General features: G+C 46.2%; 1 pseudogene; it reads left to right on the top strand.

Annotated features, from left to right (window-relative positions):
* Positions 1-4,801: 4,801 nt before the first annotated feature.
* LOC138287221 (zinc finger protein 850-like) lies at positions 4,802-17,327 on the top strand (annotated as a pseudogene).
* The last annotated feature ends 254 nt before the right edge of the window (positions 17,328-17,581 follow it).

The raw sequence follows: 17,581 nt of genomic DNA, 5'->3' as shown, positions 1-17,581 counted from the left end.
GTGTGTTCAGTTGCTTTGGCCATCGCTTCTTCCAGCTCTTCATCCTGAGCGTTGTGCTAGGTGCTTGTAGCTGGTGTGGTCAGCGCTTCTTTCAGCTCTTCATCCTGAGCGTTGTGCTAGGTGTTTGTAGCTGCTGTGGTCAGTGCTTCTTCCAGCTCTTCATCCTGAGCATTGTGCTAGGTGTGTCCAGCTGCTGTGGTCAGCGTTTCTTCTAGCTCTTCATCCTGAGCGTTGTGCTAGGTGTATTCAGCTGCTGTGGTCAGCGCTTCTTCCAGCTCTTCATCCTCAGCGTTGTGCTAGGTGTGTTCAGCTGCTGTGGTCAGCGCTTCTTCTAGCTCTTCATCTTGAGCGTTGTGCTAGGTGTTTGTAGCTGCTGTGGTCAATGCGTCTTCCAGCTCTTCATCCTGAGCGTTGTGCCAGGTGTGTTCAGTTGCTTTGGCCATCGCTTCTTCCAGCTCTTCATCCTGAGCGTTGGGCTAGGTGCTTGTAGCTGGTGTGGTCAGCGCTTCTTCCAGCTCTTCATCCTGAGCGTTGTGCTAGGTGTTTGTAGCTGCTGTGGTCAGTGCTTCTTCCAGCTCTTCATGCTGAGCTTTGTGCTAGGTGTGTTCAGCTGCTGTGGTCAGCGCTTCTTCCAGCTCTTCATCCTGAGCGTTGTGCTAGGTGTGTTCAGCTGCTGTGGTCAGCACTTCTTCAAGCTCTTCATCCTGAGCGTTGTGCTAGGTGTGTTCAGCTGCTGTGGTCAGCGCTTCTTCCAGCTCTTCATCCTGAGCGTTGTGCTAGGTGTGTTCAGCTGCTGTGGTCAGCGCTTCTTCAAGCTCTTCATCCTGAGCGTTGTGCCAGGCGTGTTCAGCTGCTGTGGTCAGCGCTTCTTCCAGCTCTTCATCCTTAGCGTTGTGCTAGGAGTGTTCAACTGCTGTGGTCAGCGCTTCTTCCAGCTCTTCATCCTGAGCGTTGTGCTAGGAGGGTTCAGCTGCTGTGGCCAGCGCTTCTTCCAGCTCTTCATCCTGAGCGTTATGCTAGGCGTGTTCAGCTGCTGTGGCCAGCGCTTCTTCCAGCTCTTCATCCTGAGCGTTGTGCTAAGCGTGTTCAGCTGCTGTGGTCAGCGCTTCTTCCACCTCTTCATCCTGAGCGTTATGCTAGGTGTGTTCAGCTGCTGTGGTCAGCGCTTCTTCCAGCTGTTCATCCTGATCGTTGTGCTAGGTGGGTTTAGCTGCTGTGGCCAGCGCTTCTTCCAGCTCTTCATCCTGATCGTTGTGCTAGGTGTTTGTATCTGCTGTGGTCAGTGCTCCTTCCAGCTCTTCATCCTGAGCGTTGTGCTTGTAGCTGCTGTGGTCAGCGCTTCTTCCAGCTCTTCATCCTTAGCGTTGTGCTAGGCGTGTTCAGCTGCTGTGGCCAGAGCTTCCTCCAGCTCTTCATCCAGAGCATTGTGCTAGGCGTGTACAGCTGCTGTGGTCAGCGCTTCTTCCAGCTCTTCATCCTGACCGTTGTGCTAGGCGTGTTCAGCTGCTGTGGTCAATGCTTCTTCCAGCTCTTCATCCTGAGCGTTGTGCCAGGCGTGTTCAGCTGCTGTGGTCAGCGCTTCTTCCAGCTCTTCATCCTTAGCATTGTGCTAGGAGTGTTCAACTGCTGTGGTCAGCGCTTCTTCCAGCTCTTCATCCTGAGCGTTATGCTAGGCGTGTTCAGCTGCTGTGGCCAGCGCTTCTTCCAGCTCTTCATCCTGAGCGTTGTGCTAAGCGTGTTCAGCTGCTGTGGTCAGCGCTTCTTCCACGTCTTCATCCTGAGCGTTATGCTAGATGTGTTCAGCTGCTGTGGTCAGCGCTTCTTCCAGCTCTTCATCCTGATCGTTGTGCTAGGTGGGTTTAGCTGCTGTGGCCAGCGCTTCTTCCAGCTCTTCATCCTGATCATTGTGCTAGGTGTTTGTATCTGCTGTGGTCAGTGCTGCTTCTAGCTCTTCATCCTGAGCGTTGTGCTTGTAGCTGCTGTGGTCAGCGCTTCTTCCAGCTCTTCATCCTTAGCGTTGTGTTCAGCTGCTGTGGCCAGAGCTTCTTCCAGCTCTTTATCCTGATCGTTGTGCTAGGTGTTTGTATCTGATGTGGTCAGTGCTTCTTACAGCTCTTCATCCTGAGTGTTGTGCTAGGTGTGTTCAGCTGATGTGGTCAGCGCTTCTTCCAGCTCTTCATCCTGAGCGTTGTGCTAGGTGTGTTCAGCTGCTGTGGTCAGCGCTTCTTCGAGCTGTCCATGCTGAGCGTTGTGCTCGGGGTGTTCAGCTGCTGTTGCTAGCCCTTCTTCCAGCTCTTCATCCTGAGCGTTGTGATGGGCGTGTTCAGCTGCTGTGGTCAGCGCTTCTTCCAGCTCTTCATCCTGAGCATTTTGCTAGGTGTGTTCAGCTGCTGTGGTCAGCTCTTCTTCCAGCTCTTTATCCTGAGCGTTGTGCTAGGCGTGTTTAGCTGCTGTGGTCAGCGCTTCTTCCAGCTCTTCATCCTGAGTGTTGTGCTAGGTGTGTTCAGCTTCTGTGGCCAGCGCTTCTTCCAGCTCTTTATCCTGATCGTTGTGCTAGGTGTTGTATCTGATGTGGTCAGTGCTTCTTACAGCTCTTCATCCTGAGTGTTGTGCTAGGTGTGTTCAGCTGATGTGGTCAGCGCTTCTTCCAGCTCTTCATCCTGAGCGTTGTGCTAGGTGTGTTCAGCTGCTGTGGTCAGCGCTTCTTCGAGCTGTCGATGCTGAGCGTTGTGCTCGGGGTGTTCAGCTGCTGTGGCTAGCCCTTCTTCCAGCTCTTCATCCTGAGCGTTGTGATGGGCGTGTTCAGCTGCTGTGGTCAGCGCTTCTTCCAGCTCTTCATCCTGAGCATTTTGCTAGGTGTGTTCAGCTGCTGTGGTCAGCTCTTCTTCCAGCTCTTCATCCTGAGCGTTGTGCTAGGCGTGTTCAGCTGCTGTGGTCAGCGCTTCTTCCAGCTCTTCATCCTGAGTGTTGTGCTAGGTGTGTTCAGCTTCTGTGGTCAGCGCTTCTTCCAGCTCTTTATCCTGATCGTTGTGCTAGGTGTGTTCAGCTTCTGTGGTCAGCTCTTTTTCCAGCTCTTCATCCTGAGCGTTGTGCTAGGCGTGTTCAGCAGCTGTGGCCAGCACTTCTTCCAGCTCTTTATCCTGAGCGTTATGCTAGGTGTGTCCAGCTGCTGTGGTCAGCGCTTCTTCTAGCTCTTCATCCTGAGCGTTGTACTAGGAGTGTTCAGCTGCTGTGGCCACGGCTTCTTCCAGCTCTTGATCCTGAGCGCTGTTCCAGGTGTGTCCAGGTGCTGTGGTCAGCGCTTCTTCCAGCTCTTTATCCTGAGCGTTGTGCTTGGTGTGTTCAGCTGCTGTGGTCAGCGCTTCTTCCACCTCTTTAGCCTGAGAGTTGTGCTAGGCGTGTTCAGCTGCTCTGGCCAGCGCTTCTTCCAGCTCTTCATCCTGAGCATTGTGCGAGGTGTGTTCAGCTGCTGTGGTCAGCGCTTCTTCCAGCTCTTCATCCTGAGCGTTGTGCCAGGTGCTTGTAGCTGCTGTGGTCAGCGATTCTTCCCGCTCTTCATCCTGAGCGTTGTGCCAGGTGTGTTCAGTTGCTGTGGCCATCGCTTCTTCCAGCTCTTCATCCTGATCGTTGTGCTAGGTGTTTTTAGCTGCTGTGGTCAGTGCTTCTTCCAGCTCTTCATCCTGATCGTTGTGCTAGGCGTGTACAGCTGCTGTGGTCAGCGCTTCTTCCAGCTCTTCATCCTGACCGTTGTGCTAGGCGTGTTCAGCTGCTGTGGTCAATGCTTCTTCCAGCTCTTCATCCTGAGCGTTCTGCTAGGCGTGTTCAGCTGCTGTGGTCAGCGCTTCTTCTAGCTCTTCATCCTCAGCGTTGTGCCAGGTGTGTTTTGCTGCTGTGGTCAACACTTCTTCTAGCTCTTCATCCTGAGCGTTGTGCTAGGTGTTTGTAGCTGCTGTGGTCAATGCGTCTTCCAGCTCTTCATCCTGAGCGTTGTGCCAGGTGTGTTCAGTTGCTTTGGCCATCGCTTCTTCCAGCTCTTCATCCTGAGCGTTGTGCTAGGTGCTTGTAGCTGGTGTGGTCAGCGCTTCTTCCAGGTCTTCATCCTGAGCGTTGTGCTAGGTGTTTGTAGCTGCTGTTGTCAGTGCTTCTTCCAGCTCTTCATGCTGAGCTTTGCGCTAGGTGTGTTCAGCTGCTGTGGTCAGCGCTTCTTCCAGCTCTTCATCCTGAGCGTTGTGCTAGGTGTGTTCAGCTGCTGTGGTCAGCGCTTCTTCCAGCTCTTCATCCTGAGCGTTGTGCTAGATGTGTTCAGCTGCTGTGGTCAGCGCTTCTTCCAGCTCTTCATCCTGAGCGTTGTGCTAGGTAGGTTCAGCTGCTGTGGCCAGCGCTTATTCCAGCTCTTCATCCTAAACGTTGTGCTAGGTGTGTTCAGCTGCTGTGGTCAGCGCTTCTTCCAGCTCTTCATCCTGAGCATTGTGCTAGGTGTGTTCATCTACTGCACCCTGCTACACTGTCTATTGCAATGCAATGTCCAAACATCCACGCTTTAGTTTTATAGTGACTACTAAAAGTGGCTGCCACAAAGTCTTGCAAGAGGTTGATCTTCTTAAGAAATATCCAGTTCCTCACAAGATTTCCTCCCTGTTGCTAGTGGTCCACCACACAAGTCCGTACATTACTGCATGGCCCTCTGATAGCAATGCAGCTGTTCCTCTTCTTGTGCTGATTTTAATGACAAAACATGAAGTATGATCCGTTCCTCAACGCATCTGTATATCTATCCCTGAATAAAGTGATTGTTTCTATTTCAGCTGCAGAACACCACAGCCCTTTTACCACACGCCACCTGTGCAGTCAAATGCCGAAGGTACGATCAGTAAATCTTCTGAGCTGCCAAACTCTGCACGTCTTGCATCTGGTAAGTCATATTTGAATATATCACTGGGAATAAGTCTGAATATCAAGGGAACAAGAGGATTAGATTGAGCCACCACTCTTCCTCCTAAGTCACAAGTGTAGACAACAAGTTGTGATGTTCCAGAAAAAAGACATTAATTTGTAGGGCTACAATTCTCCATATAGTGATTTATTTCATTAGGTCCAGGGATTATCCTCTTCACATGCTCAGACCCTCACCCACTGAGGAGGTACGTTTCATCGTCGGGTCACACTCCACATTTATTGTGGTGTACAGTACCTACTGGGCTGCATCCGCAGCATGTTTTTAGAGATCCTTTTTATTTTTTATGTACAGAGGTCGAAAGATTGATGCTTTTAATCCCTTCATAAGTGCCAAGAGTGGAAGTTTTTAGGTCAGGTGATAAATAGCTCTATAATTAAGTAGTCTCTGCATCCTGAAAAGGACAATCCCTGGACCAAATGAAGTAAATCATTACAGTGATAAGTGTAGCGCTACAAATTGCTGTTTTCTCTGGGACGCCACACCTTGTTGTGCGTCCGACCGACCGACTCCTAGGAAGACCGCTCCTCACTGCTCCCTCTTCTAACCCTCTTCCAAGCTTTTTCTGAGTAGATAAATATATGCATATAGAGGTCTGAACCGTGTAGTGGGAAACAAGGTATTATCTTGCCCCATTAAGTTAGTCTTGTGAGACATTTTGTTTACTTACAGGGGGCTTAGAGCCCACCCGTTGTGTACTATTAGTTAGCTTTGCCTCTGAATTCTGAAAACTAGCAATGGAAGGACACACAGTGGACAAGGAAACAGTACTTAGAAGAGAAGAAAGGAAATAAGAATGAAGACAATTTTTTTCTTCCCATCATTGCTTGCCCTATCACTCTTGTGTTGTATTGCTTTCCTCGCCCCCCTCCTGCCTTGTTGCTTGCCCCTTCGCCCCAAAATTGTATTGCTTGTTCTGTCCTCCCACCCCACCTTCCACATTGTTGTTGCTTGCCTGTCTAGTTTCTTGCTCTGTTGCTGTTGCTTGCCTGTCCAGTTGCTTGCTCCATTGTTGTTGCTTGTTTGTTTGTTGTTGCTTGCCCCTTTGTTCCTGTTTGCCCTGGGCCTCCTGCTCCCCTTCTGGGTTGCTCAAGAACACCAAGTTGTTGCATGCATGGAGAGCAAGATCGTGGTTATTCATGTTGATTTTTATTCCTGTAAAGTTAGCGCTGCACCTCACCCTCTCTGCTGTCGGCTCTATATACAGAGTTAAAAGGAGGGGAGGGAGAGGGCCGCCCTACCTTATGTCCCGAGTATGTGTAGTGATGGTGACATAGCTCCATCTATGCTCACTATTGTTTGTGGATTGGTATAGCTGTTAAAGACCCGTCTAACCAAGGTTGGGCCAAATTCAAACAAGTTTCTCTCGTGGGCTAGTATGTTTGTGAATATGTTGGCATCCACATTCAGGAGATTGGCATGTACACAGAGCATTGTGTGCGGTATTTCCCCAGCTTGGGCAGCACTGTAATTAATAGCTTCTGAATGGAGGGAGGTATTGTCTCCGTCTCTGTAAAGAAAATTTAAAGGCAAGTTCGAATTGAGTTTAGTAAAAATCTAGAATGTCAACGAAACTTCCCACCCGGCCCCTGACCAGTCGAGGCGTGGGGGGCCCGGGTTTTAAGGCCTATTATAAGCCACACATCTGAGCTTCCTATTAGTGTGGTCTAGGGCAAGATCAGAGCATCAGTGGTGCTTCATTGGCCGTCAATTGGCAGCTGCCTTCCTCCGGGAAATCCTGTGGCAAAAACCAAAGTGTGGGGCCAGCAGCTTGACACATTCTCTCATAACTAGGACAACACTGCAAACATGGGGCGCAATAGGAGAACAGTTAGGGCTCACGGAACATGCAGTCCTCTTTACACCCCTGTACTGGAATCCGGACTTTAGCCTGGATCTGGACAGAGAGCCTATTAGGCAGGGAAGAGAGGAGAGATGCAATAAAATCGGTGATATTCTCTATCATGCTGAAATTAAATCTTTTGAGCAAGTAAATAGGGACTACCTTTCGAGAGAACAATTGGTATAAATACACTGAGATTAGACACTGGATTGTAGCCAAGAGTAACTGCCAGTGTTTCAGATTAATTCAAGGATTCAGCCCATCATTTTTCTAAGTACATGGGTTATACCCATACGTGGGTACCGAGCTCTCTGTGCCACTGGAATAAGCTGCACCAGACTGAAGAGCCCCAACTATGGCAAACTGGCCTTTGGTTGCTTGTATTCTGATTCAGGGAGGACCTGGTTTGGCAGTTTGGCAGGACTGTCCCTGTGGGAGCAGGAGAAAGACTGATTTGTATGTGTCTGGGTCTAATCTGAGGTGGCATGGTGGACAAAAAACAATGAACTGGGATGTGGCCCAGACTAAATACCAGTGCCTGAGATTAATTCAAGGTTCCACCTGTCACATTTTCAATCTAAAAAAATTCTGGAACAAAAAGATGGTGAAGTCACAGACACTGGCATATTTTGGGCATGGGAGAGGTCTTCTCTCCCAAAAGTTGGATGGACGGGAATAAAACAGAGGTCATAGTGTTTGGAAATAACCCTTCACTATGGAACTGTTTCCTCTGACCACTGTGTTTCGGGAAACGCCCACCCCCAAACCCAGAAGTGAAGAACCTGGGGGTCAAACTGCATAAAGATCTGACTATGGCATCCCAGGCAAAGAAAGTTGCAGGGACATATTTTGTCTTTCGAGAGCCCTTAGACAGACGCTCAAGTGGCTTCCTATGGAAACCAGAAGGACATTTCATCTAGGCAGTCCTTCCTATGTCACCAAAAAGCTGGAAGTTATCCAGAAGGCAGCAGCCCAAGTACTGCTGGATCTTCCCAAAATGCCATCAGCATGCTTGGCTCTTGCCAAACTTCATTGGCTGCCAATAACCAGAAGGTACAATACACGCCTGGCTCAAATATCCTACGGCATCTCATTACCCCTTCCAGGGGTAATGAGATGCCGCCAGAGAGTTGAGATCTAGTGACCTCTCCTTGCCACTCTTAGAATTAGGACCTGTCTGTCAACAGAGGTCACATCTGAGAACAAGATTTCAAAGCTTTATTTTATTGCTCCTTTACTTTTTGACTGAACAGAACATCTGTTCTTTGTCAACTCGCGAAAAGGGTGAGTAAGTCCTAAAAATAGCTCGCCCTGATCAAATATGATTCGCCATAGCGAGTCCTCGAGTAAATTTTTCGAGCCCTGTGCAGTACGCATGAAAAGAGGAAACAATGGGGATAATTAAAAAAAGATAAAAGATATTTTTCCTCGTTGCGCAGATTCTTGTAAATCTGGGAATGCGTCAATACCCATTGGTCATCAATCAATCAATTCCTATTTGTATAGCGCTGCACTGTCATCCCTAGGGGTATCCAGGCACAAAACACCCACAGCAACACCCATGGTGCGCCTCCCTTACACAGTATCTACAAGGCCATGAGAAGCCACGCAAAGTGGCATTGCGTAGCCTTGTAGATATGAGTCTGCACTATGCGCCGCTGGTGCGTCACCACGAGTGATGTACCAGCGTTATACGGGGCTTGAAAATAAGCCCCTTGGCGTCAAAACATTGGAACTCCCATCCTGTTTATCTTAGGACAAATAATAATAATAATTCTCTGCATGACATGGCAATGATCATAGTTTGCGATAACCTGGGGCCCGGTATTGCAATAAAGACTTGAGAGCATTTACATGCCCCAGATCTCGTGGAGACATACAGATAGTCACAGTGTGAATAGAATCTAGAGCTAAAGAATGATACATAATGGCAGAGCATCTGACAGGAGAATGTGAGACTGCGCCTGTCGAGGGGTGAGTGGGGATAACCCTTGGGTAAATAATGCTGTTATTGTTTTGAAATGCAATTTCAGAAAAACTGAACCGTAATGTTGGGGCTGTAGGATGATAAAGTGTTCTGTATAATCGTATGGATGCCCTATGTGGGCCTGGTGCTTTTTTTAAATTTATTTGGAGGTTGGCTATACTTGCTATGACTTCCTCTGTTCATATGGAGCGGTCAGGCTCTCCTGCATGTGATGCCATGAGTGATGTTAAATTGGTTGATGGTCGACAGTTGTGTGTAAGTTCCAGGGGCTTGGTCTCAGCTGTATACAGCGTATGTTAGCTCTTGAATGCATTTGAGATGCCTGAACGATCTGTTATTTTGAGTCCTTGACCATCTTTGATTGCCATGATCCATTTTCTCATCTGCTTCACCCTAGATTTGCAAGCTATAATCTTGCCTGCTTTATTCCCACCCGTTCTTTGGTGCTTCGTAATTCGTATTGTGGTTTGTTTGTGTTTATCATTTCCACGTGGGATCTGAGGACTAGAACTGTGCACCATGCTTGAAGCTGCTGGTTCTCTTATGAATTACCTCTAATTCTTCAATTTTTAGTTCTAGTTTGTCGCTTTCGTTCTTGTATAATCTTATTTTGCCTGGTTGCTATCGCAGCCAAGTTATAGGTTTTCCAGAGAGTGGAGATGTCCTGTGAGTCACCGTCCCTGATATAGAGGCTGTCTGTTCTTGGGTCTCTTCTCTTATAGGTTTGCTTTGTACCCTTTTATCCCGCAGTAGCCACTGTTCATGAATGCAGTTGTGTAGTGAGTTGTTGACGTAATGGGTACCTGCTCTGCCAGAGACATTGGCCCAATCTCTGCCCTTGGTGTCTTTCGGAGAAGGCCTATGGTGCTCATGTAACAGTCTAGTCATGTGTAGGTTGGATGTAACGCAGAGAAGAAAGTATAATCCCTCTTGGCGTGTGTAATGCTTGATGTAAGTCCGCTTCAACGAACCATTGTGCCCCTTCTCGTGTAAATGTATGTAGGAAACTGGACTTCTTTGCAGATGTCTTCCCACTTTTTGCACCCATTTGAACTGCTAGGTGCTAGTTTGTGACTCTGACAGTGGCACTAAAGCCTGCTAAACAAGCTCCAGTGTCAGTGTTCTTTGCCCTAAAACCAACCTGCTCAATTGTGAAACAATTGGCAGGACTTTAGCACCCCTGTAAGTCCCTAGTAAACCGTACCCCTGGGAACCTAGGGCATGGGTAAAGAGGCTCCCTATGGGCTGCAGCATGTATTGTGCCACCCTAAGCGACCTCCATACAAATTTCACCCAGCCTGCTATCGCAGACTGCGTGTCATGGTGCAAGTCATGAGTGAAAACACAACATGGCACGATCATTGTGCGCCATGCCAAACGTCAATGCATTTTTATATGTATGTCACTCATACAACAGGCCTTAGGAGCCCTAAGGCAGGGTGCTTTATAATACATGTGAAGACTTGTCTGTGTAAGCAGATATGCCCCTGTGATGTCTAGTTCAATTGCTGGATATTCCAAGTGAACAAGGAAGCCATCTTAAGGTATGTACTGGGCACAGGTCATTACGAGTTACCCAATTATATAATGACTTTACTGAAACCTATGGTGTTTGGTATCAAACACCTCATCTTAATAAACCCTGACTGACGCCGGAATTGGATTTATTATGACATGCACCCAGAGGGCACTTTAGAGGTTCCCCCTGAAACTTACTAGTCCTTTAGTGCAGTGGTTCACAATCTTTTGACCTATGTGGACACCTACTTTATAAATACTGGAACTTGGGGGCCCCCACTGCATCATTATTGGAGTCCGGGGGTCCCTCACTAAGTCATTACTGAAAGCTTGGGACCTAATCTGTTAATATTGTTTAATTTTCTAAGCAATCGCGGAGCCCCTGAGGAGGCTTCGCGGACCCCCAGGGGTTCCTGGGTTGGGAACCACTGCTCTAGTGTGCTGATTTCAATCAGCCTGCCACCACTGATGACTTTCTGACCTCCTGGAGGTGAGAGCCCACATTCTCAGAGGCCAGAAACAATGCCTGCTCCATATGAAGGTGCTATCACCTCCTCCAGCAGGATGGCTATTAAAGCTGCATACCAAGGCCAGGGACTTCAAAGTACCTGCCGCCATTGCTATGCGATCCCGACTTCCTGCAGACCTGGGAGAGGCAATCCCCTGACCTGAAGCCCGTTTGGCACCAGGACAGGCAGGAAATTAGTTCTGTAGGTAGGCGTGTTGCACTACCAGGCTAGTCACACCCCTAGGTGGGCTGCCTGTTGTGCTCCACGAAGAAAGGGTTCCACCAACTTGTTTGGAACTAGGAATTCTGGGACAGTTCTGTGGTGTAGGGAATACCCACATACAGCTCCATAATATCTAAATCTCTAATTAGAGTGGTTGACATGCATTTAGTTGTTGGTAGGGAACCAGATCATTGTTTTCTGTACTTCCCCCTTTTTTGTTTTTAACCTTGGCAGGGGTGCCAGGTTGTATTAAAGATAGTTTTCTTGGACTCCTTAAGCCAATTTTCGCTGTTTTCCCTGCCCCTCTCACATCCACTCACTACTGCCATTCTTTCTTAAAAAGATTTACGGCAAAGGGCCCTCTAGTAGGGCCCGTCAGGCATTGCAGTGCTAGCCTGACGAAGAGCATGTCCCGATGATGAAGCATGTCACCCAGTGGTGACTGAGGGTTACTGTTCCTGCAAGATTAATGCATGTAGTCCTTGAAAAGACCCCCTACCCTAATTAGCAGAATGGAGTTCAATCTTTTGGAACACTGTACCTCATAAGCCTCTACCTGTTCACCGCCTCAGTTTGTACCTCATAAGCACCACCTGTGCACCGCCTCTGTTTGTACCTCATAAGCACCTACCTTTGCACCTCCTCTGTTTGTACCTAACAGACCAGCTTCTAAAAATGAAGGTTGTGATGCCCGTAATGCCAACCATGGCCGTTTGATTATCAGGATGTTACCTGTTTTCTGCTTTGTACAGGTTTCGAGTTGCGCCCCATGTTTTGACTAACAGTGGTCCCTGTAGAGTGAGTATGCAGGTATAGGGGCGTGGGAGGCAGGTGATGAAAAGGACATGAAGTACACCTGGCAATAAGAAATGCCCAAAGGTAGAAATGCTCCATTGATCTGCGGCCAACAGACACCTCCTCCAGCTCTGCCAAAGCCCTATCTGTCTGCAAAGTAGTCTCCTCAGCACCAAACAGACAACACTGAGTCAGATATCCTTGCCAAAAAGCATCAGTTGTTTAATATGAACACATCTTTTGGCTGCTAGGATATGTCAGGTCAATTATTGAATGTGATGGATTCACTCTATTAAGAGCTAAATGACTGATATTGCTGTTGTTTGTGTGCCTTGTCTGCACATATGATGTCAAGGTAGGTATTCCAATGAACCTCTCATTCTATTTTACAAAAAGCCCTAAAAGAAGCTGCAGCCGAAAGTGCAACAGGATCCAAACTTTATCTGCTTTCGGAAGGACTAATGAATCTCTTGTTAGTGTACAGAGTAAGGGCCAGAGCTGGGCTGTTTGCGCTGCACTAGTTTCAGGGAGATGGAGGGATATTATGGTGCTAGGAAATCCACCCCAACTCAGGATAATGCTTTAATCTTCCAGGTTTGAAGAAACCAGAAACGTTTGACCCACCCCAGGGGGCAAAGATAATTTAGCAAACAACAAGGTAAAGACTGGAGTTGATCCAGTGTGAACAGGAAAGGATTGTGAAGAAGAGTGTGAATCGAGTTACCTTTGTTATATACTTCCTGAAGATTTACCTTTGTTACATACTTCCTCTAACTTAAGTAACAGCATCATGCCCTCATCCAGCTCTGTTTCCACATTTTGTTTGTGTTTAAGTTAAATATTGCTTATGTGCATCTACCTAAAGTTGCATCTCATAAGCACGTTGGTGCTCCGTGAGAGCCCTTTCCTTACTAAGTTACTCTGTGAACACTGGTAAATCTCCACCTTTTACGAAGTAAAGAAGATGTGACGTAATCAATCACATAAAATAACTGTGTATGGTGAAATGTCCCTTGATAAGTTTTAAACGTGGCACAGAACAGAGGACCTTTGCAACCAGATAAACATTGTGTATTCACATTCCATTACCATTCCATTTAGTGATTTTCAATCTTTTTATATCCAACAGGAAACAAGCCTTGAATGCACAAATTCAGTGCAGTCAGAGACAGAGGAACCTGCACATTAACTGGCTGATCCTGGAAGAAGCAGTCAAGGGCAGTTCAGTGAATGTAAGAGTCTGAGCTGTGCACCTCCCCACACCACAAGACAAAGAAACGACCTCTAGAAAATTAAGACAACAACACTGACAAACCACCTCCTGTGTAAACTAGTGTCCAACACAAGCTTTGATCGTGGGATCAGTATGATGTGTTTACATCAGTGCTCTGTCCCAAAATGATAACAGACCATCATTCCACGCTCTAGGTGTATTGTAAACTCTTTCTGGCTAAACCACATGAGCCAGAGCGAGGCACAGGGAGTGGAGCCAGACATGTGATGGGTAAAGGAAAGAGGAGCTCTGCTGTCTGAAATACAGAGTACTTCCCAGTTTGCATCAACTAGGAGAAAGAAGGATCTTCACCCACAAGTGAGCAAAACCATTATCCAATCTAAAGACACAATCACCCAAAAAAGAAGCCTTAAACGTACTATGAGTGTGATAAGTATTTAGTTCCCATTGCACTTTATTGTTAAATTAGAAATCAAGTGTGCAAAATACCACACACATACATGGAGTGTGAGAATAACATTAAGGCTTTATCAGCCATGTTGGCCCTCCAGGTAACACAGTCATCGGATGTAGAAAAATATATACATGACCCAGAGACTCTAACCAAGAGAGAAAAATCATCCACATGCAGTGAGAGCTTCAGCTCGTCCTCAGAACTAAAGCACCATCAGCAAACGCACACAGGAGACAAAAAAATCGAATGCACTGAATGTGTGAAGAGCTTTATTCAGTTATCAACACTTCAAAGGCGTCAGCAGACACACCAAGTGGTAAAACCATACAAGTGCAGTGAATGTGTGAAGAGCTTTAGTCATTTATCAGCCCTTAAAAGACATCAGCGAACACACACAGGGGAAAAACCATTCAAATGTAGTGCATGTGTGAAGAGGTTTAGCCAGTTATCAAACCTAAAACAACATCAGCGAATACACACAGGGGAAAAACCGTACCATTGCAGTGAATGCGCAATTAGCTTTAGCTGTTCCTCAACATTAAGGAAACATCAAAGAACACACACAGGAGAAAAACCATTCAAATGTAGTAAATGTATGAAGAGCTTTAGTTTTTTATCAAAACTAAAACAACATCAGCGCAAACACACAGGGGAAAAACCATTCAAATATTGTGAATGTGTGAAGAGCTTTAATAGTTTATCAAAACTCAAACAACATCAGCGCAAACACACAGGGGAAAAACCATTCAAGGGCAGTGAATGTATGAAGAGCTTTTGTCAATCATCAGAGCTCCAAAAACATCTGCAAACACATACACGGGGAAAACCATTCAAGTGCAGTGAATGTGGGAAGAGCTTTAGTTTTTTATCAAAACTAAAACGACATCACCGCAAACACACAGGCGAAAGACCGTACCATTGCAGTGAATGCACAAGTAGTTTTAGTCTTTCCTCAACATTAAGGAACCATCAAAGAACACACACAGGGGAAAAACCATTCAAATGTAGTGAATGTGTGAAGAGCTTTAGTCAGTTCTCAAACTTACAAACACACCAGCGAACACACACAGGGGAAAAACCATTTAACTGCAGTGACTGTGTGAAGAGCTTTAGTCACTTATCAGCCCTAAAAAGACATCAACGAACACACACAGGGGAAAAAAAATTCAAATGCACTGAATGTGTGAAGAGCTTCCTTCAGTTATCAACACTTCAGAGGCATCAGCAAACACACCAGGGGGTAAAACCACACAAGTGCAGTGAATGTGTGAAGAGCTTTAGTCAATTAGCAAACCTAAAACTACATCAGCGAACACACACAGGGGAAAAACCATACCATTGCAATGAATGTGGAAATGGCTTTAGCTATTCTTCAGCATTAAGGATTCATCAGCGAACACACACCGGGGAAAAGCCATACCATTGCAATGAATGTGGGAGTAGCTTTAGTGCATTATCAATATTAAGGAATCATCATCGAACACACACAGGGGAAAAACCATTCAAATGTAGTGAATGTGAGAGGAGCTTTAGCCACTTATCAAACCTATATACTCATCAGCGAACACACACAGGGGAAAAACCATTCAAATGTAGTGAATGTGTGAAGAGCTTTAGCCAGTTATCAAACCTAAAACGACATCAGCGCAAACACACAGGGAAAAAACTGTACTGTTGCAGTGAATGCACAAGTAGTTTTAGTTCTCCCTCAACATTAAGGAAACATCAGCGAACACACACAGGAGAAAACCCATTCAAATGTAGCGAATGTGTGAAGAGCTTTAGTCAGTTATCAGCCCTTACAACTCATCAGCGAACACACACAGGGGAAAAACCATTTAGCTGCAGTGAATGTGTGAAGAGCTTTAGTCACTTATCAGCCCTTAAAACTCATCAGCGAACACACACAGGGGAAAAACCATTCACATGTAGTGCATGTGTGAAGAGCTTTAGCCAGTTATCAAACCTAAAACAACATCAGCGAATACACGCTGGAAAAACCGTACCATTGCAGTGAACGCGCAATTAGTTTTAGTCTTTCCTCAACATCAAGGAAAAATCAAAGAACACACACAGGGGAAAACCCATTCAAATGTATTGAATGTGTGAAGAGCTTTAGTCAGTTCTCAAACCTGCAAACACATCAGCAACACACACAGGGAAAAACCATTAAAATGTAGTGAATGTGGGAAGAGCTTGAGTCAGTTCTCAAACCTGCAAACACATCAGGAACACACACACCATCAATGAACATACATGCAAACAATTATAGAAATGCAGCACATTTGGCAATAATTTATGTATGTAAACAATAATACTGACCCATCTGTGGACACACACAGGAACACAAATATGCAGTTACTGTGAGATGAAGGAATTACAGAAAATGATAAAATTATAAATATGTGGAACATTCAAATGTCAGATGATAAAAAGCAGAAGATGGAAAACCTGACTTGTCCAAGTGAAGAAAAGAAGAGATATTTGTAGGATTATAAAAGTGTCTGTATGAAACTGGATTATTGGTTGAAGGGAGTGAGAACCCTGTTCTAATAATAATCTCAGTCCTTGACAGGGTGAACCACAAATGTCACTAAGTAAACTTGAGGTTAACCCTCGGGTTAAGCAGTCAGGCTTAACGTATGAGCAACGTGTAAAGTATTCATGTAGCACTGTAAGAGTTTTAAAGTGGAACACAGCACAAAAAGAATAAGAATCACAAACCAATGTAGAAAAATAGAAGATATTTTAATAAATAAACAGGCACCATGAAAACAAAAATCCAATCAGTAGAATCAGTGTAATGTTTTGACCATTTTAGTAAAAATAGCATCAAACGTAGCGAAGCACCAATTATGGGTATCTGATTGCACAGTAACAGGACACCCTCACAAGTTCAGGGTGACCGCAGCGAAGCACCAATTATGGGTATCTGATTGCACAGGAACAGGACACCCTCACCAGTTCAGGGTGACCGCAGCGAAGCACCAATTATGGGTATCTGATTGCACAGGAACAGGACACCCTCACCAGTTCAGGGTGACCGCAGCGAAGCACCAATTATGGGTATCTGATTGCACAGGAACAGGAAACCCTCACCAGTTCAGGGTGACCGCAGCGAAGCACCAATTATGGGTATCTGATTGCACAGTAACAGGACACCCTCACCAGTTCAGGTGACCACAGTGAAGCACGGGCTGGATCATGGACCAGGTTTAATTAGTGCCTTTGGTGCGAAGACGCTGTGTTGGACCTGTTGAAGCAACCGTTAAAGGGTTGTCCGGTGCTGTCATGTGAGATTGCATCACCCCACACCGGGTCTGGTGAAGCGCTGATCGGGAGTGGCGTGGTGCTGCTACATGAAGCTCTGCGTCTGGCCCGGTGGAGCTGAAGATTGGGAGCTGCAGGGTTCTGCGATGCAAGTCTCTGCGTCAGGTCCGATAAATCCGCTGAACAGGAGCTAGGTGGTGCTGTTCTGTGAGGCGCTGTGCCATTGTGCACTGCGTTCAGTGAAACCTTCAGTTGAGCAGTTAGAAGTACTCTCTGGCCCTAGCCAAGGGTCCATGATGTGCAGGACAGCACTTGGGGGAGGTCAGGACTCACAGAGGCCAGCAGAGTTTAAACTCTGGTTAATGGGGGTATTGTTTCTTTTCTACTTTTGATACTTGATACTTCCCTAATGAGTCTGAACCGGCTCATATCCCAAATATGGTAAAAACTTTCTAAAGTTGGCATTTGCATAATAGTAAATTAAAATCTGACTGTGCTATTAAAGAGGATTTAAAATTACAATTCAGATGAGTGAAAGAAGTATTTTTCTAACTGTTCTCAAACTGAATTTATTACTAATTAAATATAATAAGGTCACCCATTGTTAATATAGGGAAGGCTAGCCTTGCCACATTGAAGAACAGCTTTAGGGGTTTTTACTGACAAGACATAGAAAACTTAAGTAACGTGTCCTACTATTAACTACCATTCTTCTTGCCCTATGAAACTTTAGGGTCTACTTTAGGGGTGACTTATAAGTATTGCTAAAGAAGGTTTCAGCCATGCAAAAGGTTT

The sequence above is a fragment of the Pleurodeles waltl genome, chromosome 4_1 (genome assembly GCF_031143425.1).
Source record: "Pleurodeles waltl isolate 20211129_DDA chromosome 4_1, aPleWal1.hap1.20221129, whole genome shotgun sequence".
NCBI classification, from domain to species: domain Eukaryota; kingdom Metazoa; phylum Chordata; class Amphibia; order Caudata; family Salamandridae; genus Pleurodeles; species Pleurodeles waltl.
Note: the sequence above shows the minus strand (reverse complement) of the source record. Positions and strands in the feature narration are given on the sequence as shown.